We start from the raw sequence: 23,498 nt of genomic DNA on the forward strand, positions 1-23,498 counted from the left end.
CATCCAGTGTGCAACCCGACCCTGGGCGGCCGGGCGGGGCAGCGAAGGCTTGAAGGCGGCTCTGGCCGGAGCGAAGGCCTGGGTCCCGGGTGCAGGAGGAAAACCGGTGCCGGCAGCCAGGGGAAGGGAAAGCCTATTGCACGAATCTTTTCGTGCAACAGGCGTATAGTATAGTATAGTATAGTATAGTATAGTATAGTATAGTATAGTATAGTATAGTATAGTATAGTATAATTAATACAGTATAATAATCCAAGTTAATATAATGGTTCAAGGATTAATCTGTCTGAGCATAAGAACATCACTAAGGACCTGATTCTTTCCATCTCTCAGTGCTGCCCCTGTGTCTGCTGGGTTGGCCTCCGAGGCTGCTTCCTTCCTCATGGTCCTAAGATAGCTGTCATAGTTCTGCTTGACAAATTCAAACCCACAGTTGCTCAGAAAAAAATGGATGTTTTCATCTGGGTGTCTTTTTTTTCATCAGCCAGGAAAACCTTTCCCAGAAGCTCCCAGCAAACTTATGTCTCTTGTCTTATTGGTCAGAATTGCATAAGATGTGTATTGCTAAACCGCTCATTGGCAAGGGGAATGGAAAGTGCCACAACTGACTTAGACCAGAGTGTTATAACCTCAGTGTTAGCAATTTTTTCTTATCTCTTTTTTGGAAGAAGCTTTTTCCGCTTGCTTTGCTTTTTGGTTCTCTGCTATAGTTCAGATAGGTAAGGTTTTCTAGACTACTCGGTTTCATATAATTGAGTTGTTGTTATTCAATACAAATATGCAAGTATTGTTGAAATACTCTGTGTCATCTATTGTGTTAGGTTCTAGGATACAGCAGTAAGAAACTTACAGTATCGTTTGGAAATATGCTTAACAGAAGAGTGTTTTGATAGAATTGTGCACTAACGTTAATTTGTATTATGGGTTTAATACCATTGTTTTTATCTTTGGTTTTATGAGGAAAATCTTGAGTTTCAAACTCAAGCTTATATTTAATTAATAAAAGAATCTTTTGGAATATTTCAAACACAGTTGTTCTTAAGTTGACCTTCCCTTCTGTGTTAATGTGGTCACATGCTTTATTATAGAAGTGCATGAGAGCCCTGGCTGGTGTAGCTTGGTTGGTTGAGTGTCATCCCGTGTACTGAAAAGTTGCCAGTTCCTTATCTGGGCACATGCTGGGGATTGTGGGCTTGATCCCCCTAGGGCCGTGGCTCTTCCACAAAATACTATGTGTCGGTGTGCATGTACAGTGCGATTGAAACTTTGTGGCCCTGCGCAGAAGTCGGTATTTTTTGGAAGAGCCGGTATTTTGTGGAAGAGCCACACTCAAGAGGCCAAAGAGCCGCATGTGGCTCGCGAGCCTCGGTTTGCCGAGCCGCAGTTTGCCAACCACTGCCCTAGGGGCATGCAGGAGGTGGTCAGTCCATGTTTCTCGCTCTTGATGATTTTCTCTTTCTCCCTCTCTAAAAATCAATAAAAAATCTTTACAAAGAAAGAAGTGCATGATAAATTAACCTAAATGAAATTATTCAAGTTACTTACATCTAAAACTGTACTATGTGTTTCTGAAGCTTAATGTTTTAATTTTCCATTTAATGTACCAAAGGTTTTAACAGTAATACCTTTAGTTTAAAAGCCAACTGGAATGTTTTGTAAAATATTATTTGGTAATTTGGTTCTTATTTTTATTGATTGCTTTTTTTTTTTTTTTGAGAATGAAAGAAAGAGGGGGGGGGGGGCCAGAGAGGGGTTTGATGTTCCACTTATTTATTTATGCATTCATTGATGATTCTTGTATGTGCCCTGATCTGGGATTGAACCCACAACCTTGGTGTATCAGGACAATGCACTAACCAACGGAGCTAGCTGGCCAGGGCCAGTTCTTATTTTTTTTAATGGTTCTATAAATGCAGCTGTAGTGTTTACAACAGTATTTGTACAGTAAGTGTGGGGTGCTTCTTATGGGTGCTAAGAGAAGGAAAATGAAGATGAGGCAGACGGGATTTGGAGTGGTGGAAGGAAAAATGTATAGTCAATATTACTGATTTTGTGAATACTAAGAAATCTATTTTTTGACATCTAGTACAAAATCAAAAATCATCTTAAAGTTTTCTTAGACTTAGTATATTTATCAAAAGCATAGTTATGCTATTATTTTCTAGAAAGTAAATCTTGTTAATATAGAAGTTAATGGGTGATGTTGTAACACTTCAGAGCCAAAGATAGCTATACTCTCTACAATTGATGTTTGTCACTGATGGGCTCTTTAAAGCACCCTGTGAGGTGATTTTTAAATCACCTCAGTGGTTTAAGATTTAACCACTTTAATAATTTGGAGAACCAAAAAGGATGTGTACATTTTGATGGCAAAAGAAGATATTTTGTAAAGGCAATGTGGGTTAAAATGAACTTTCCCTATTTGTATGTAGATGTTCACTGAGTAAAAATTCTAATGTTAGGTTTGTATTACAAAATATTAGACTATATATTTGGAAAGGTTTAGTTTTCATGAATTCTGAGTCATTAAGAAGCTCTGATGTGTTTTTAAAAGAATTACTTTTTCCTTAATGTGTTCCCTAGAACTTACAGGCTTGAAATTTTAGACATTAAATCTTCGATGAAAATTGTATTACTTATACTAGCTTTAGTGTTCAGTCTTGACTGGATGTCTTAGGGTTGTTGAACACAAGTTCATCATGCTGAAAGCTTGTGGTAAATTACCTTGAAAGCTAAGTGATTAAAGTTGTTGGGGACATTTTGCCCATGTAAATCTCATTTCTGCACATGTGCGTGTTTACACCTCGGTTTATAGGACTGTAGCACTGTACTGCAAAGTAGGGAAAGCTTTTCTTCATTCACAGAATTTCTGGTTTGCAAAAAGGGATTTGCAGATCTGTACCTTCTGTGAAGCACACTCTGTCATTTTAATTGCCTTTATTTACCTCTTAGTAAAGAAGTCCAATGTGACTTAGCTGGTCTGAAACAACCCTTAGGAAAAGTTTTCTGAAGTTTATGTTTTGTCATAGATTTGTACATGTAAGAGAATGGAGGGAGGATAGATGATTCAGGATCTTGGACTTTGAAGACAGTATATTTCCCTTTATTATAGACTTTTTAGCCTAAAGCTTGAAACTTTTTTTTCCACACCAAGGAAACTGTGTTGTAATAAATAGTGCTGTAATAAACTGATTGGTAAGTGGTTTGCATGTTCATTTTATTTATTATTTGATCCATTGGAAATATCTGGTGGAATTAGAATCAGTCCATATATTTTTAAACATAGTCACTTTAATGGACTGTTTTAACCTTTATGAGAATAGGTTCATCTGCTCCACTCTCTTTTTCCATACACACTCTTAGGGAAGAATGGAGTTGTTAGCAAAGAATGAGTTTGGAGGAAAATCTTTATGCCATTTCTAAAATGGAAACACAATGTATTTATTTATTTTTAGTATAAGGGAACATTTTAAGACTGAATGTCTCAGAAAAAAAATAATTTAAAAAGACCTTAACACCAAGTCTCCATTCCAGCCCTGGGTCATTTTTCTGAGTGATGGTTGGAGTCTTACCCAGAAAAATGTTACGGACCTGGTTAAGTTGTAGCTAACTAGTGCATTGAGAAGACTGTTAAGGCTCCTGAACGCAGGCAAAGCATTCCTGATTGCTTTCCCCGGAGTCTGTCCATGGGTAAGATTGGCACAGCTCTGCAGCAGCCTTCCTGCTGAGGGGCGACACTTGACTGTAAGAAAGGCTGTTATCTGATATGGAGACAGGTTCAGATTGCCCATTTACATGAATTTAGTCATTATTGGCAAGACTACTTACCAAAGCTCAGTGTGACATACATGATACTTCTAAATGGACTGGAAGACAAGGGCACTTTGACCTTGCAATGGGGCATAGATAATGTTCATGCAGCGTAAATTTTTCACTTTTTAAATATGAAACAGCATTTGCTGTTTGAAGTTTTAGTTAAAAGACACATTTGAAGGAACTATTTTTAAGACCTCTAAGGAAACAGCATACCTATCTTTAACATTTTTGTTTCCATTGTTTAGATTTATGAATATTGTCTCTCAATGCAGGGGTGTACTAATGCAGAAGGGTAGTCACGTAGTTGAAACCTATCCCATGATTTAGACACGCTGTGCAATTAATTCTTAACCCTCACAATTCCTAATATTCTAGGTGGAACTTTGACAGAAATGAAAAAAGTGTTTACTGAAACTTTGTGATAAAGAGTGAAAATAGGGCCCTGGCTGGTTGCTTAGTGGTTAGAACATAGGCCCACGGGACTGAAGGTCATGTACCTTGGTTGCAGGTTCCCCACCCCTGGTAGGGGTGTGTTCAGGAGGCAACCAATCGATGTGTCTCTCTCTTTCTTCCCCTCCTCCCTCCCTTCCACTCTCTCTAGAAATCAATGGAAAAAATATCCTCGGGTGAGGATTAAAAGAAAAACAGTGAAAAAATAGGGGTACTAGCTAGGTGTTCAAATATATTCTTGTCTAGGGAGGAATCTGAATGTTGTAGAATCATAAATGTTGGTGCTGCTTCTAGCTGTTTCTGTTTTTTCAATTTGAGATGATTTTTTTTTTTAAAGGCCTGAGCCACTTCAGAAATTTTACATGTGAGTAATTTTTTCCATGGAACTATTACTTTTTTTGTTTTTAATACACATGGTTCTTTTAAATCCTCACTCAAGGATATATTTTTATTGATTTTAGAGGCGGGGGGAGAGAGAGAATGAGAAACATTGATATGAGAGAAGCATTTATTGGTTGCCTCCTGTTCTCGCCCGCCAGGGATCGAACCCAAGACCTTTTGGTGTACTGAACAACACTCCAACCATCTGGCCAGGGTCTATTTAAAGATAAAAATACTCAAAATGGGACACTTCTTTGGGTAGAGGTTGGGAAATGGTAAAGTGATAAGTTTCTTAAATACTGTCGAACTTTTCATTGAATTTACATCAAAAGTATATAGTTTTACACATGATGAATTTTTAGTATTGTTTCTATGTGTGTCGTTTTGACAAGTAAAAGTTTTTTCAGTCTGAAATAAGTTCTTTTTTCCTAAACAGATTTATGAAAATATGCATCAGTTTAATACTGTCTTGGAATTCATGAGATGGAAGCATAGGTCAAAGCTGCTTGGAGAAAATTGGAAGCACAGTTTTATCTCTAGTACATCTCTGAGGTAAGGAAAAGACTTTTAAGAAAATAATTAGAATAATGTGAAACAATCATTTTTTAACAATTGAAAATAGTTCTAAATCACTGCTATACCTTTAACTCAGTTTCTTTAATCACCTTCCTTATGAATCATAAGTAGTTGTAATATATTCTCCTCTCCTAATAATGTTGAACCTCTTCAGGAATAAAAAATATTCATTTATTACCAATAACACTTTCTTTAACTGTAGAAAATAAGCATTAAATTATGTATATAATTATATACTAGATTCCTGGTGCACGAAATTTGTGCACTGGGGGGAGGGGGTACCTTAGCTCGGTCTGCACTCTCTCCAATCTGGGGATCCCTCTCACAATCCGGAACCACTGGCTCCTAACCGCTCACCTGCCTGCCAGCCTGATGGCCCTAACTGCTCTCCCCTCCTGGCCTGATTCCCCTAACTGCCTAACTGCATTCCCCTCCTGGCCTGATCCCCTAACTGCCTAACTGCTCTCCCCTGCTGGCCTGATCCCCCTAATTGCTCTCCCCTCCTGGCCTGATCACCCTAACTGCCTATCTGTGCTCCCTTCCTGGCCTGATTCCCCTAACTGCCTATCTGCTCTCCCCTCCTGGCCTGATCACCCTAACTGCCTATCTGTGCTCCCTTCCTGGCCTGATTCCCCTAACTGCCTATCTGCTCTCCCCTCCTGGCCTGATTCCCCTAACTGCCTAACTGCATTCCCCTCCTGGCCTGATCCCCTAACTGCCTAACTGCTCTCCCCTCCTGGCCTGATCACCCTAACTGCCTATCTGTGCTCCCTTCCTGGCCTGATTCCCCTAACTGCCTATCTGCTCTCCCCTCCTGGCCTGATTCCCCTAACTGCCTATATGCTCTTCCCTCCTGGCCTGATCCCCCTAATTGCCTATCGGCTCTCCCCTCCTGGTCTGATCATCCTAACTGCATATCTGCTCTCCCTTCCTCTCCATGCCCTTCAGACACCCGGCGCAAGCCTGCTGAGAACTCCGCTGCAGCCCTGCCCCTGCCCCCGCCCCCGTCCTGATTGGTCATTATGTGACGGCATCCTAGACAATTTGCATATTCCTCTATTATTTGTATAGATTAGAGGCCCGGTGCATAAAAATTTGTGCACTCGGGGAGGTGGGAGGGTCCCTCAGCCTGGCCTGTGCCCTCTCACAGTCTGGGACCCCTCAGGGGATGACCATCTGCTGGCTGAGGCCTGCTCCCCAGGGGATTGGGCCTAAGCTGGCAATCAGACATTCCTCTGGCAACCCGGCAGCCCTCGGGGAATGTCCACTTGCCAGCGGGGAGCAGACCTAAGCTGCAGTCGGAAATCCTTAGCGCTGCTGAGTGGGTGGGAGAGGCTCCCACCACCACCACTGTACTGGCAGCCGTCAGCCTGGCTTGTGGCTGAGCAGAGCTACCCTTTGTGGGAGCACAATGACCACCAGAGGGCAGCTCCTGCATTGAGCGTCTGCCCCCTGGTGGTCAGTGTGTGTCATAGTGACCAGTCATTCCCAGTCTTTCTGCTGTTAGGGTCAGTTTGCATATTACCCTTTTACTATATAGGATAGAGACCTGGTGCACGAGTGGGGGCCAGCTGATTTGCCCTGAAGGGTGTCGTGGATCAGGGTGGGGTCCCGCTTGGGTGCCTGGCCAGCCTGGATGAGGGGCTGAGGGCCATTTTCAGGCAGGCCAAGCCTGCAACTGAAGCTCCCAGTCTCTCCTTTTTTCTTTTTTCTTTTTAATTCTGGGATTTATTCACCTTCTGTAATTGAAACTGTGTTGCGACTCCAGCTCCGAGGCCAGCTGGCTGAAAGCAGGTATCTTGGGGTTTGTTTAGCTTCTATAATTGCAACATTGTTGCATCCGGAGCTCAGAGCTGGGCCGTGGCAGGCGGGGAACCTTGGCTTCCTCCATCACCAGGGCAACCAAGCCTCATGTTCGCTTCAGCTGTGTGGCTGCCGACCGCCATCTTGGTTGGCAGTTAATTTGCATATCACCCTGATTAGCCAATGGGAAGCGTGTCTGAGGTACGGTTAATTACCATGTTTGTCTTTTATTAGATAGGGCTAGTGGCCCATTGCACAAATTCATTCACATTGAAAGGAAATTAATTAGAAAAAAGATTCATGTGGTTATTACATTACTGCAAAACATTACATGTCAAAATAGTATATATAACATCCTATATAATAAAAAGGTAATATGCCAATTGACCCTAATGGCAGAATGACCAGAACAACCATTCAACCAGTCACTATGAGGCACACTGACTACCTCTGGGTCCCTTTTCTTAGCCAGCAGGCTCCTATTGCCTGATGGCAAATGGAACCAGGATTGGATGGCGGGGGATGCAGGTGGTGCCAGGCCAGGGCTCCCACCCCACCAGTTGCCCCACACACAGAGGGCAACCAGCAGCAGGGGCAGGTCCAGCGAGCAGGCGGGAATGGCTGAACTCTTGGTTACTCCCCCCATCCAGCAGGCTCCCATCACCCAATGGAAAATGGGGATCTGGGGGGTGGTGGCAGCAGGGGTTAGGGCTGCCTATGGGCAGCCAGGGAAGATGGCTCTGATTGCAGAACAGGCCTAGGGACCATACCCATGCATGAATTTTGTGTGCCGGGCTTTTAGAGTATTATAAAATTAAAACATGTGCATGATTGGCAATAGTGAGAGATTTATATATATCGCGCATGTGCGAGTCAATGTTTATTTTTAAATTGTCGTTGCACGTCATATGTATCGGTCGGTCGGACAGGTGAACGGTTGGTCACTTAGCCTTTTATATGTATAGATTCCCGCTAAAGATGACTAAGCAGAGTTCAGAATGGAAGATTATGTTAAAATGAATGTTTTCTGAAACATTCAGACATTTAGATTTTAGGATAAAATTATCTTAGAATATTAGATCTTTGGAGATAGAATGTATTTAATTTAAAGAAGTAGGAACTGTAATAAGACCAGGGATAGGAGAAAGAAATCATTCTAAAAGAATATGTACAGATAAATCATATTCATTATTTTCAAATTCATTTTGAGACTCAAATTATCAGGTAAAGATTTGAATTCTTCAGGGATCTACATTTTAAAAAATAGATAAGACATACACGTTAAAAAAAATCCTTACTGAGGATAATTTCCCATTGATTTTTAGAGAGAGTAGAAGGGAGGGAGGCGAGGAGGGGGAGAGAAATAGAGAGGGAAAGAGAGAGGAAACATCAATATGAAAGAGATACATTGATTGGTTGCCTCCCACATTCACCCTGACCAGGGCCAGGGACCAAGCCTGCAACCAAGGTATGTGCCCTTGACTGGGAATCAGACCTGTGACCCTTCGGCCTGACACTCTAACCAATGAGCAAAACTGGCCAGAGCTAAGGATATGCTTTTATTGGTTTTGAGAGAGAGACAGAGAAAGCACTGATTTGATGTTCCACTTACTATGCATTCATTCTTGGTTGATTCTTGTATGTGACCTGACCAGCGATTGAACCTGCAACCTTGGCGGTCGCCAACCGGTAGTCTGTGGACCCCTGGTGGTTCGTGAGGTCCGAAAGGTTGGCAACCGCTGGTTTAAGGAAACCTTTGGAGCAGTGGTCGCCAACCAGTGGTCTGCTAGTAGTCCGTGAGGTCCGGAAAGTTGGCAACCGCTGCTCTAACCAACTGAGCTACTTAGCCAGGGCCTCAAAGAATATGTTTAGAGATGAGTATGCAAACAGTTCATTCTAGTGCAGTTTGGAAAGTGCTGTATGAAATTGGAAAGTGTAGTGGCATCACATAGAAAGGCTCCACCAATATTAGAGGAGAAACTATCGGGCAGAGAGAGGGCGGTGCCACTCACCCAGAAGCCAGGCTCATGGCTGGCGAGCAGAGCAGTGGTGGCAGGCGCCTCTCCTGCCTCTACAACAGTGCTAAGGAGCAGCAAGCAGGCAGGCAGTAAGGAGCAAGGGGTCCCGGAATGCAAGAGGGATCCGCCCCCCCCCTTGCTGCTCCAGTGCACAAATTTTGTGCACCAGGCCTCTAGTCTAGTCTAATCTAATAAACGAGAAACATGCAAATTGACCACATCCACCAGCCGCACCCATCAGCCAATCAGGAGCAAATATGCAAATTAAACCAACTAAGATGGCAGTTAATTTGCATACTAGACACCAGTGGCCTGGGTCCCAGAAACATCGTAGGGCACCCAGGTCACTCCGAGGAAGGCCTGTGTGGGCCCTGAGCAGCCTAGGAAGGGCCTGAGCCAGGGGACACCTGGGTAGGGCCTGAGCCTGCAATCAGAGCCGAGGGGGCCCCTGCCTAGGCCTAAGGCTCGGCCAGAGGCTTGAGGCCTGGGCAGGGGTGGAGCCGGTGATCAGAGTGGGCTGGGGGTCCCCTTCCCAGGCCTAACGCCCCAGCCAGAGGTCTGAGGCCTGGGCAGGGGCGGAGCCTGCGATTGGAGCAGGCTGGAGGTCCCCTGCCAGGCCTAACGCCCCTCTGGCCTGGGCAGGGGCGGAGCCAGCAATGGGAGCAGGCTGGGGGTCCCCTGCCCAGGCTTAACGCCTGGCCAGAGGCCTGAGGTCTGGACAGGGGCGGATCCAGGGGATTGGTGTGAACTACAGAGGAAACACCTTTTCTGACCACTCATTGACTAAGTTCCCTGTATGCCACTGGTAATATTCTTAGTAACTTGGATAATAAGAATCCAAGAAGGTGATGTATGGTTTTTCCATCACACTCCTGGAGAAAAAAATGAAGATCCACTGCTGGAGGGCTAAGAAATGTCGTATCCTGCCCTAGCAGGTTTGGCTCAGTGGATAATGCCTCAGCCTGCCGACCACAGGGTCTGGGTTCAATTCTGACTAAGGGCATGTACCTAGGTTGCAGGCTCCTCGCTGGCCGGGGCCCTGGTCAGGGCTCATGCAGGAGGCAACCAGTCAAAGTGTCCCTCTCACTTTGATGTTTCTCTCTTACCCTTTCTCTTCCACATTCTCTAAAAATCAATGGAAACATATCCTTAGGTGAGGTTAAAAAAAAATAATATAGGAATGTCATATCCTATGAAAGACACATCTTGAAAATGCCTAAAGAAAGTTGTCATTTTTTCATGGTAAAGGGACTGGAGCCTGTGTTGATGAAAACACCTTGGTGGCTGCAGTGACTGGCAGTGGCTGCAGCAGTGGGGTGATGGGGCTGGTGCCTTCCCCTGACAAGCCTGGTCGCCTCCCACAAAGGGAGGCCAGACTGCGGCTTAGGCCCGCTCCCCTAGGGGAGCAGAGAGTGGGCCTAAGCTGTCAGTAGGACATCCCCTGAGGGCTCCCAGTATGAGAAAGGGGGCAGGCTGGGCTGAGGGCGCCCCCCCCCCGCATGAATTTTGTGCACCAGGCTCCTAGTCCTCTCTAATAAAAGAGAAACATGGTAATTGGCGTATGACCGCTACCCTTCCCATTGGCTAATCAGCGAGATATGCAAATTAACTGCCAGCCAAGATGGCGGCCGGCAGCCAGGCAGCTTGAAACTAGCATGAGGCTTGCTTGGTTCAGTGACGGAGGACTCCAACGTTCCCCGCCTGCCTTGCCGGCCTCTGAGCCTGCAGTTTGAACATTGTAACAAATATAGAAGCTAAACAAAACCCCAGAAACCTGCTTTCATCGAGCCCGGATCTCAGAGCTGGAGTTGATACAGAGTTTCGATTATAGAACCTAAACAAACCAGATACCTGCTTTCAGCAGCTGAGGCCTCAGAGCTGGAGCCAAGCCTTAGAGCTAAAGCTGGCCCTGAATAAAAAAAAAAAAAAAAAAAAGAAAAATGGAGCGGTTGGGAGCTTCAGTCCCAGCCTGAAAACAGCTCTCAGCCCCTCACCCAGACTGGCCAGGCACCCCAGTGGGGACCCCCACCCTGATCCAGGACATCCTTCAGGGCAAACCAGCCGGCCCCCACCCGTGCACCAGGCCTCTATCCTATATAGTAAAGGGGTAATATGCCTCCCAGCACTGGGATCAGCGCAGCCGAGAGGCCTCCCAGCACCGGGATCAGCCTGACAGGGGGCAGTGCCCAAACCCCCTGATCGCCCTGCGGCTCTGTGTGTGACGGGGTGGGGTCACAACCTCCCTATTGGCCCTGCTCTGTTCCTGACAGGGGAATGCGCCCCAACCCCCTGATCGGCCCTGCTCTGTGCCTGATGGGGGGAGCTCCCCAACCCCCTGATCGCCCTGCGGCTCTGTGTGTGATGGTGCAGCGCCCCAATCCCCCCACCCCACGGGCCCTACTCTGTGTGTGACGGGGTAGAGCCATAACCTCCCCATCGGCCCTGCCCTGAGTGTGAGAGTGGCGGCGCCCCAAACCCCTGATCGACCCTGCTCTGCTAGTGATAGATGGTGGCGCCCCAACCCCCCACCCCACAGGCCCTGCTCTGTGTGTGATGGGGTAGAGCCATAACCTCCCCATCGGCCCTGCCCTGAGTGTGACAGTAGCGGCGCCCCAACCTCCTGATCAGCCCTGCTCTGTGGGTGATAAGAGGGCGGTGCCCCAACCCCCTGATCCTCCCTGCTCTGTGCATGACAGGGGGAGCTCACCAACCCCCTGTTGGGCCCTGCTCTGTGCGTGACAGGGGGTGGCGCCACAACCTCCCCATCGACCCTGCCTTGAGTGTGACAGGGGCCGGTGCCCCAACCCCCCAATCAACCCTACCCGGAGCGTGACTGAGGGTGGCATCGCAACCTCCCAATCCGCCCTGCTCTGTGCATGACAGGGGGCGGCACCCCAACTCCCCAATCGGCCCTGCTCTGAGCCCGACCAGGGCTGCACCTAGGGATTAGGCCTGCCCTCTGCCACTCTGGAGCAGTCCTAAGCCAGCAGGTCGTTATCTCCCGAGGGGTCCCAGACTGCGAGAGGGCACAGGCCGGGCTGAGGGACGCCCCCCCTCCTCCCCTAGTGCACAAATGTTTGTGCACCGGGCCTCTAGTATATATATAAAAGCCCAGTGACCGCAACCACAGAATGACCAGAAAGACCAGTGACTATGACGCACACTACAGCAGCCAACCAGCCTGATGGCACCCCTCCTTCCCCGGCCAACCCGCTCCCGGTCGGCCGCCAACCGCCCACAGCCCCTCCCTCCGGCCGGCCCCACCCTCGATCAGTGCACTGGGCCTCTAGTAGTGGAAATAAAAAAGATTAAATGGAGTAGATACTGTGAAGGCAGAAGAAACTGATTTGTGACTTGATTTATGAAGAGGTGATGATGTTCATATTTTTATCTTGATTGTAGGAACAGTGCTGAGCATCATTAATTGCAAACATAAGTAAATTCTTACATACAATAAATGTTTTTATACATTATTTTTCAAGCCTTAGCATATTGAAAGGGACTAGTATGAAAAAAGACAAGTATTGTCTCTTATAGAAGAGCACATTATAGAAAAATACTGTTCTGTTCATATTTATCTTTTTTGCTATAGTTTTAAATGCTATGTAAGAGTCAGTGAAATTAATGTTTAAAGTATTTCTACAGCCATAGCCGGTTTGGCTGAGTGGATAGAGCATCGGCCTGCGGACTTAAGGGTCCCAGGTTCGATTCCGGTCAGGGGCATGTACCTTGGTTGTGGGCACATGCCCAGTACGGGGTGTGCAGGAGGCAGCTGATGGATGTTTCTCTCTCATTGATGTTTCTAACTCTCTATCCCTCTCCCTTCCTCTCTGTAAAAAAAGCAATAAAATATATTTTAAAAAAATAAAAATGAAGTATTTCTACAGGTGTAAATCTGACACTTAATGAAGGATGGTATCTTGTTTTAATAGAATTACTGGTAAATGAATACGGGCTGTGGAGAAATTTATTAAAATGTGATAGTTCCACATTAACAAATAAGCGTAGTATGGTATTGTCCTTAGAGAAATACCTATAGTAAGTTAATAAGTTACCTTGGATAAAACTAGCTAGTTTTGATGCTTTTGTTTTTTTCAACTGAATTCATGACTTAGGACTTTGCAATATTTAGAAAAAACCCAACACTGTATATTGAAAATAAAGTAGTCACTGTTTGCCTCCTAATTGTACATTGTGTAAAATCAGAACACATTACATTGTGGAAAAAAGAAAGCATTCATGTTAAGAGAACATTGGACTTTGAACTATTATCAAAGTTATTTCCTCTCTAAATAAATTCAGTTAAATTCTCTGCCTAGATAGAGTGGTTCAGTGGTTGAGCATCAACCTATGTACCAGGAGGTTACAGTTCGATTCCGGGTCAGGGCACATGCCCGGTTGCAGGCATGACGCCCAGTAGGGGGCTTGCAGGAGGCAGCCAGTCAATGTTGGGGGGACCAGGCCAGCAGGGGAGGGCAGTTAGGGGTGACCACGCCTGCAGGGGAGGGCAGTTGGTGGTAACCAGGCTGGCAGGGGAGGGCAGTTGGGGGCAACTGGGTCTGCAGGGGAGGGCAGTTGGGGCGACCAGGCTGGCAGGGGAGGGCAGTTGGGGGCGACTAGGCCAGCAGGGGAGGGCAGTTGGGGGTGTTCGGGCCGACAGGGGAGCAGTTAGGTGTCAATCAGGCTGGCAGGGGAGTGGTTAGGGGGTGATAAGGCTGGCAGGCAGGCGAGCCGTTGGGAGCCAGCAGTCCCAGATTGTGAGAGGGATGTCCAACTGCCGGGTTAGTCCTGAAGCAGTTGGCAGTTGGACATCCCCTGAGGGGTTCCAGATTGGAGAGGGTGCAGACTGGGCTGAGGAACCCCCCCCCCCCCCCAGTGCACGAATTTTGTGCATTGGGCCTCTGGTATATTTATATTTAAAGATCCCCTCTATCATTCTTATCTCAGAATAGTCACAATAGTTTTCCCCAAAGCGTGGAGTATATACTACTGGTAGTATTCAGAATGAGTTTAAGTAGTACACAGATGAATTTTTTTTTAATATATTTTTATTGATTTCGGGGGGGGGAGAGAAACATCAATGATGAGAGAGAATCATTAATCGGCTGCTTCCTGCATGCCCCACATTGGGGATCGAGCCCACAACCTGGGCATGTGCCCTTGACCAGAATCAAACCCAGGATCCTTCAGTCTGCAGTCTGATGCTCTATTCCCTGAGTGAAACCGGCCAGGGCCACAGATGAATATTTTTTTAAAGTTCATAGCTATATATTTATTTTTATAACTTCCATTGATAGTAACATTTTTTATTTAAGGTAGTGACAATATGTTCCCTTTGTTTTCTCTCTGTTTTGAACTGTGGTTCAGAAACTTGAGTTAATCAGACTTTCAGTTTATGGCAGTAAAATTACTGTCTTTGTTCTTTATAAGGTCCCTCATTTATTTATCTTATCTCTTTTATTCTTGATCTCTGCTCCCGTTTTCCTCTCTTCCTGCCAGAGCAAACCTCTCTAGGTTGTAAGCAATATGCCTTTGAATGAATATATCCTTGTAGGACATATAGTGTTGTTGGCGTGTGTATATGTGTGTAGTTGATTTAACTAGGTTTTTGCTACAAATATTTTGCACTTTTCCCGGTTTTCTTTAACACTAGAAGGATAAGATCTCTCCATGTGGCTTTGTGTACATTGTTCATGGCTTTGGACTTATGTTTAGTATCCCATATGTGCAGCACCGCATGCTGCTGCTTTAAAGAGGCAACCCACTCTTGTCAAAAGCATGGACGCTGTTTCCATTTGAACCCTGACTGCATCACTTCTCAGTTGGGGATTCTTTTGAAAGTAGAGCTTGAGATAAGGACTATGGCTGAGTAGTTTATTTGGGAGGTCATCCAATGAAGCAGAAATGAGAAATTAGGAAAAATGAGACAGCATAAACTTACATAAAGTGTGTTAATGAACTAGTTATCATTGGGCAACTGGGATTCCATCATCCTGGGGATCCTCAAAATGCACCTCAATATTGTCCCACCAAAGGACACTCACGTGGTTGTGCCTCAGTGTTACAGAAAACCCTGAAGAAAGCCTAGCAGTGCTTGGGCTCACAGTGCTCCCCAGGTACTGCCAGGTAGTGCACACAAGTGCATCGTGGCTTTAATGAGATGGCAGCTGTGCTGAGGAGGTATGTGCAGAGCACCCTGTGTGCCTGCTTGGTCCACACCTATTACTACTTAGATCACCGCATGTCCATTAAGTGTGCTCTGTCGGTGACCCTTCAAAGTGGTGCTGGTTATAATTGCTAGAAGAAATCTCTAAGACAGGAGGTTAGCGGGACAAGCGGTAGTACCCATAACTGCTTCTAGTCCTGGACCATAGTTGTTGTTCTCTGTGAGACACTGTAAACCTGGCGATAATGGAGCTGGCAATAGGATGTGCTGTAACGGGGGTTGGGAGGGAGGAGGCAAGCCCACATTTGAAGTGTCTGTTCTGCACCCACATGTGTCAGTTGGCATTCCACACAGGCAGTCATTAGGTCACCTTCATCAGAAGGAACCTGTGCTGTTGGCCTGTGTAAAGCCTTCCTCAGGCACTGTGGCTGCTCCACTCATGGCCATGTTGGTCAAGCTTTGAGGTGGCTGTGGTCCACCGATGAGTTATCCCATCTGTAGCTGGGATGTGGTGAAGTGCCTCCTCTGTGGTTGGTGGGCATTAGCATAGACACAAAGATTGGCACTTTGTGCATCCACATGGCTGTTCTCCAGCTTTCTTGTCTCTTTATAGCTCCTCCTTCTGGCTCCCTAATCAGTTAGCCCAGTGGTCGGCAAATTGCAGCTCGCGAGCCACATGCAGCTCTTTGGCCCCTTGAGTGTGGCTCTTCCACAAAATACCTACTTCTGCGCATGGACCACGAAGTTTCAATCACACTGTATATGCGCGCCTGCACGTGGTATTTTGTGGAAGAGCCACACTCAAGGGGCCAAAGAGCCACATGTGGCTCGTGAGCCGCAGTTTGCCGACCACTGAGTTAGCCTATCCCACTTAGAGAATTTTCTCCTCACAGTTGTCTCAGAGCCATCATGTAGGGCTGGAGAGCAGTACACTCACCTGTGACTTGAATCTGATAACCAGGCCCCAGGTTTGTTTCGTCACTGGTACCAAGGACCTCCCATAGAGCCATTAGTGTGAGCAGAGTGAAGACAGGAGAGTGACACGGGTCAGTGACATGAGGCTCTAGCCTCTTGTCATTTCCTGTCCCTCTACACCTGCCTAGGTCCTGCTACAAATACACTGTTTCCACCGTACACCTGACCTTGTGAGTTGGTGGATCGTGATGGGTAGCCGTAGTCACAAAACCATCGATGTTTCATGGTTGGGTTCTTTACTAGGGCCTCATATCATGCAAGGAGCTATACTTTTCATACAGTGTTACAGAAGGCATGTCCTCCCATCAGAAAATCTAGAGGTCTGTGTTGCAACAATCTCTTTGGGACTTGTCACAGAATCTACACAGCATCTCTGTCTGCCCCAGGTACCGCCAGTCCTTTGGAGTCGGGGAGTCAGAGCAGCAGGCAGCTTGCCCTGGAGCTCCACATGCTGGGGCCTCTGCTCTCCTTTCTCATCAACGCTGCAGCCGTTTGATTCAACCAGTCTCATCCTTTAAAAAAGTTTTAGCCCTAGCCGGTTTGGCTCAGTGAATAGAGCATTGGCCCACAGATTGAAGGGTCCTGGGTTCAATACTGGTCAAGGGCATGTACCTTGATTGCAGGTTCCCCAGCCCTGGTCGGGGTGCATACAGGAGGCAACCAACCAAATGTGTCTCCCTCACATGAAGTTTCTGTCTCTTCCTATCCCTTCCACTCTCTAAAAATCAATAGAAAAATATCTTCAGGTGAGGATTAACAACAACAAAAAAAGTTTTAAATGTTTTGGCCCTGGGCGGATAGCTCAGTTGGTTGGAACATCATCCTGGTATGCCAAGGTTGGGGGTTTGATCCCTGGTCAGGGCACATGTGAGAATCAGTGAATGAGTGTGTGAATGGGTGGAACAACAAATCTATGTTTCTTTCTCTCTCTCAGATCAATAAGGTTTAAAACATTGTTTAAATCTTTTTAACTGTACCAGCCATCTTTCATTAGGTATTAATTCTGAGTTAGTGTGTGAAAGGATTCAGCAAAGGTTGAGTTCCACAAGGAAGAGTGCAGGGCAGAGAAGGTCATGGTGGGAATGCAAAGTGCACCGTTCATGCGGGGCCCTCTTCAGGGGTTCTGTGGAGCCATTTGTGTTTGAGTTCCTTGTACAAAAAGCAGGAAAGCATGTCAGCTGCCATCACCACAGAAACCCCAGAAATGCGCCATTTCTTCACATTGACATACTTGTGGTGACACTGGTAGTAACTTGGAATGCTCAGACAGTGCCTCTGGAGGTGAGATCTCACATCAGCATCCAGTTTGGCAGCTCCTTCATTTTGACATCCACGAGTTTCTTCTCCTTCACTGGCATGACTTACGCCATCTGGGTGTCCGCTGTCGCCAATGTCGACTGTTCGTTCTGCTTAAATTGAAGCCACCTGTTCTGATGTTACCTTCGCTTTTGCTGCAGTTGCTGAGTTCCCTTTAAATGAATTGTGTATTTTTACCCCCACTCCTGGGTGACCACGCCTGCAGGGGAGGGCAGTTAGGGACTGCCACTTATTTCGTTCTGACTGGAGACATCTATCGTCGCAGATGAAGGGTGACTCTAGGTCTGAGGAAATCTATTAGTTGCTGCATTGTAGCAAAGCAGAGCTCCAGGCTTGAGGAAAAGCTGAGCTATATCTTTCCTATTGGTCTCTCCTTGGACCCCATTAAAAATGTAGTCCCACACCTCCTCTCTTCTCTAGGGAAACCTAGACCTTGGGGTCTCAGAGACATCCTGCAGGCCTTGCCCTCAGCTGTTTGGTTACTAGGCTCCTCTGAAGGGAGACAGAAAGTTTATTCCCCTTCTCCTCAGTTCAGGCTGCCTGCACCTAGCTGAGGTACCATGGCTCTTTTCTTACTATAAGTTTGGTAGATACGCTCCTGGCTTTCTTACTTGACCACTCTCCAGTTTGGATGCTTTTATGATAGAGCCAGGTTGTTTCGTGTATTGCGTTGTATATGATACTGTGGGGGGAGCATGCCACAAGATTTATGGGAGCATCTTTCTGGTTAATATTCTGTAGCGACATTTCCATTCATAGCTTCATCCTCCATCCCAATACTTCTGTTAATATAAAAAAAACATACAAACCTGTAAAGGATTTTTGTGAGTTTATTTGAGCCAAACTATGGACAATTGCCAGGAAGCAGTATCTCAATGGATTGGGATAATGCTTCGGAGAAAGGTGGTTTTTCATCTATTTATTTTTATGTATTTGTTTTTTTAAATATATTTTATTGATTTTAGACAGGAAGGGAGAGGGAGATAGAAACATCAATGATGAGAGAGAATCACTGACCGGCTGCCTCCTGCATGCCCCCCACTGGGGACCAAGCCCACAACCCAGGCACTTGCCCTTGGCCGGAATCGAACCTGGGACCCTTCAGTCCGTAGGCTGATGCTCTATCCACTGAGTCAAACCAACTAGGGATTCCATCTATTTTTATACATTGCAATCAAAGGAGAGGATGTAGGTGGGTTACCTGAAATCCATTGGTGATAGATAAGAGAGGCAGGAGAAAGCAAAGCGGGGAAACCCCTGGGATTGGATAAAAAGTAAAATGATAGACACATACTTAGGTGGGTGCAGGAACAGTTAGCATGATAACAATGAAGGAATTTGTGGTATCTGACCTGGTGCCCAGGCACATTAGGTTGTGCCCCAAGGGGTCCAGAAAAAAGGAAGTTACAAGTTAACCAGACATTTTAAGGATATGTTACTACAAATGCAAAAAAAAACAGATAGGCTCAGTTAAGGTAAAGGTTGACCTTGTCAGGGAAGGTACCAGCCTAGGATGTAACTACCCCACCATAACTGCTTTTAGTTAAGTTTAATTTCAGACCATCCTTTGTGGTTACTTTAGGTCTCTGAGTTTGCAAGACCACCATGCAGGCCTCCCCTGAGCTTGTCAGGTTAGCATGTGGCCCCTTTTGTGCCAGGCCTCTCAGTCAGAAATTCCAGTTCCTCTGAGCGCCGTCTACTTCCCACTTTTTCTTCCTTTCTTCCTTTCCTCTCTCTCCCTTCACCCATCCTTTGTGAGTTAGTAGGGGAGGTCTGATTGTCTCTTTTCAGAACAACTTTTTAATTTTTAAAAGATTACATAGGCAAGACATGAGTAAATACTTATATAAAACTAGAGGCCCAGTGCATGAATGTGTGCACTGGGTGGGGGGGGGGGCACCAGAGGTTGGCTGGCAGGCCCCGATCTAGTTGTGTAGATGTGCTGAGGTAGCAGCAAGCATAGATCACAGACAGAGTGCCCCAAAATGGCATGAACACCAGCTATGCTCTGAGGTGGAAATATAGCTCTACTTCGCTGCCCACACTTGGGCCGCCTCACTCTCCCCAGGGAGGAGTTGCTGACAGACAGATAGGTTGTCTCTCCTACCTCAGCCGCACATTTTTGGGGGGCTCCACCCCCAAGCATGATAGGTAGCTGACTTTGGCCAATGGTAGGAGTGCTAGCCAATCAGCGATTGGGAGCCTGGAAAGGTGTGGGGCCGAGCTAGAAGTGGCTGATGGGGGCAGAAGAGCAAGCGGCACACAGTGCAGTGGCAGAGGTAAGATGGTGGTGGTGCTTACTTTAAGTCTTTGCAGTTAGGTTGCTGCCTTGCCCCTTCTGCCCCCTCCGAGCTGCTAATCTGTCTCAATCAGCGTTGGGGTCGCTCTCCTACAGGCTTTCCGGACTCAGGTTCTCCAGTGCCTGGAGCCTTAGCCGGGGGGAGGGACTGCAGGAGGTTGGCCACCTACCGGCCGCGAGGGAGGTTGGCTGTGAGAGCACACTGACCACCAGGGGGCAGCTCCTGCATTGAGTGTCTGCCCCCTGGTGGTCAGTGCATGTCATAGCGACTGGTCGTTCTGGTTGTTTAGTTGGACCGGTCGCTTAGGCTTTTATATATATAGATTTTGAACAGTACAACCTAGGTTCTCCTTCACTTCCCTCCCATTCCACTGTCCTCCTCACCACCTTCCCCTTCACGCCATTTCCATCTCACTTACCTTGTAGTCAGGTTACTGGTCTATTTATATAATCTACTCCCTCGAGTTAATTTTTAATATCTTTCTAAAAAGTTACGTAATATTTCTTGATTTTCAAATTTATTCTTATAAAATGCATAATGAGAATACTTGCTTCATAAAGTTAGTGTGAGGATTAAATGAGTTCATGTATGTCAAGTATGTAGAAGATATTAGATTTCTTATTTCATAGTATAAAAACAGTATTTTAAGAAAAAGCTAATAAACGTAGAACTAAGGGGATTTAAAATATGGAGTAAGCCAGATATATTTTGAGAAGAGGGTTTTTGAGTATAGTAAGGGTCTCCATTTTATGACTCGGATCTAAATTTCTTTTCTCTGGCATCTAAGAATCACTAGAGGGCAGTGATCATGTTTGGGAGATGCAATTTTATATATCAGTATACTTATAAAGAGCTATTAAGAGTATACTATGTGATATTATAGTAGCTTTAACTCCCTAATTATGTTTCCCTTATGAGTATAGTATTTTTTATTCCTTTCATTCATTTATTAAACATTTATTGCTTTGCTTAGTGATGTGCTGGAAATAGAGATTATAGTGATTGATGTAAGATAAGTAAAAAAGATCACCTGATTTAGTAAACCTTATAAGTGGAGGAATCATGTCTGTCTAGTCAGTGTGTGGCACATACCAAGTAATTAATAAATCGTTTTGAATACTGTTAGTCAAGAACTGTGAAATTGCTATGGTGTGTGTTCTGAGTACACTTGAAGTATAGAGGTGAGACCCTCAGTCAGACTGATGAATAGGGATCAGGGATTGCTTAGAAAGATGACTCATAGAGCAAATCTTGGAAGAATGCATTACAGTTAACCTGGTGAAAAACAAAGGGAAGAGCACAAAGGATGTGCAGAGGAAGGAAGTCTTAGAGCAGCGGTTCTCAACCTGTGGGTCGCGACCCCTTTGGCGGTTGAACGACCCTTTCACAGGGGTCACCTAAGACCATCCTGCATATCAGATATTTACATTACGATTCATAACAGTAGCAACATTACAGTTATGAAGTAGCAATGAAAATAATTTTATGGTTGGGTCACAACATGAGGAACTGTATTTAAAGGGCCAGAAGGTTGAGAACCACTGTCTTAGAGGGAATGCCTGTAGAGATGGAGAGGCCACAGTGATTTCTGCACAGTCAGGTCATTGTAAGGGTGTAGAGGAATGGGCGGATTATACTAGTATTAGCCCAGCAAAGGCCAGATCATAACAGCTCTTTTATGTCTTGCAAATTCTACCCTGTGAACTGAGAATATTTATAAATTTTTAAGCAGGGAGCATGACATGATCATTTGGTTTTATAAGTTAGCATTTTATTAAAAGTGACCATTTACTAGTCTGTACTAATACATTTCAAAAAGTCATATCAACCATATTTTCTGTCAATAAATGAACTTAAGTTAAAAATGAATAGCAAACAGTATATACAAACCCCACATTTGAAAATTTAAAAGTGTACCATCTGTAAATCCCATTGATCAAAAATAAAATAATTCAAATTAGAAAATACCTAGAGGTAAATAATAAAGACAATTAGGATATATTAGAACTTGTGTGACATAGGGAAGCCCTGTGTACTCATATTTAAAAATAGAAATTAAGCCCGGCTGCCATGGCTCAGTGGTTGAGTGTTGACCTATGATCCAGGAGGTTACAGTTCGATTACCAGTCAGGGCACATGCCTGGGTTGCAGGCTTGATCCCCAGTGTAGGGCCTGCAGGAGGCAGCTGATCAATGATTCTCTCTCGTCATTGATGTTTCCTTCCCCTCTCCTCCTCCCCCTCTGTTAAAATATATTTATAAATAAATAGATACTAAATATTTATCAGCTAAGTATCTAAATTAGGAAAAGAACAACAGGATAAATTCAAGTGAAATGAAATAGATGATAAAGATAAAAGCTAACACTTGTAGAGCACTTGCTATGTACGAAACACTGTTCCATGTAATTTACAAGGTTTTTCTCATTTAATGTTTACAACAACCCTGTAATGTAGGTACTATTGTTATTCCCATTTTACAGATGAGAAAACTAAGGCACAGAGAGAAACTTATTCAAACTTCTAACTAATAAGTGATAGAATTGGGGCTTGAAATTAATGGGGAAATTTTTCTTAAAGATTCAGTGGACAGGATTAACAAAGCCAAAACTTGGTTTCTTGAAAAGACTGGTAAAATAAACCATTTGAATGATGGATCAAGAAAAATGCAGAGCCCTGACCGGTTTGGCTCAATGGATAGAGCATCAGCCTGTGGACTCAAGGGTCCCGGGTTCAATTCCGGTCGGGGGCGTGTGCCTTGGTTGCGGGCACATACCCAGTGGGGAGTGTGCAGGAGGCAGCTGATCGATGTTTCTCTCTCATCGATGTTTCTAGCTCTCTGTCCCTCTCCCTTCCTCTCTGTGAGAAATCAATAAAATATATTTTAAAAAAAAGAAAAAAAAGAAAAATGCAGAAAGCACAAATAGTATTGGAAATGTAAAAGGGGACATAACCTTAGATATAGAAGAGAATCTTTTAAAATAAGACAATACCTGGAATAATTATGCCAATAAATTTTACAATTCAAACAACAATTTTCAGCCAAGGCTTTGGGTCAAGATGGCAGCATAGGTAAATGCGATACTCACATCCTCACAACCAAATAAAAAATACAACTAAACTATAGAACAACCATCTTTCAGAACTGCCTGAAATATAGCTGAACAGAAGTCCTACAACTAAGCATATAAAAAACAAGCCATATCAAGACTGGTAGGAGTGGTGGTTAAAAAATGGGAGGTACATCTCGGCTGCAGAGGTCTCCCTGAGGAGCAAGGCGTCTCAGACTCACATCAGGCCCCTCAACCCAGGGTTCCAGTTCTAGGTAGAGAACTCCCCATAACTTCTGGCCGTAAAAAAAAAAGTGGGGATTGTGGCTGAGTGACACAGAGGCTGCTGGTGTCCCAGGTGTTTCTCTTAAAGGGCCATGCACAAATGTACTCAGACTAACTCGCTCTGAGCTATAGCACAGATGCAGCAGTTTACAAGGTTCCAGGTACATACAGTGAGAAACTGAATTGTCTGGCATCAGAGCAAGAGCTGGCAGGGCAGCTTTCTCCCAGACAGAAGTGCTGGTAGAGGCCATTGTTCCTTTGCTGAGTTAGTTATTCCCCCACAGAGCCAGCAGGCAGGCACCATATCTGAGTCTCTATCAGCCTGGCTTACACTGTTAGCCCTGCCCTGGTGACTCCCTGAGA

The 23,498-nt window shown here is 45.2% G+C and overlaps 1 protein-coding gene across 5 annotated transcripts in view; it reads left to right on the top strand.

Annotated features, from left to right (window-relative positions):
• BMPR1A (bone morphogenetic protein receptor type 1A) overlaps positions 1 to 23,498 on the top strand; it is a 191,842-nt gene that overhangs the window by 100,218 nt on the left and 68,126 nt on the right. For 4 of the 5 annotated variants that reach the window (XM_059662046.1, XM_059662047.1, XM_059662048.1 and 1 more), the window contains exon 2: positions 5,084 to 5,199. The exons of the other annotated variant lie outside the window; for it this stretch is intronic. The gene's annotated coding sequence lies outside the window, so the exon portion shown is untranslated. The remainder of the gene's footprint in view (positions 1 to 5,083; positions 5,200 to 23,498) is intronic. 5 annotated transcript variants of the gene reach the window in all.

Source organism: Myotis daubentonii, chromosome 13, assembly GCF_963259705.1.
Source record: "Myotis daubentonii chromosome 13, mMyoDau2.1, whole genome shotgun sequence".
In the NCBI taxonomy this organism is placed as follows: domain Eukaryota; kingdom Metazoa; phylum Chordata; class Mammalia; order Chiroptera; family Vespertilionidae; genus Myotis; species Myotis daubentonii.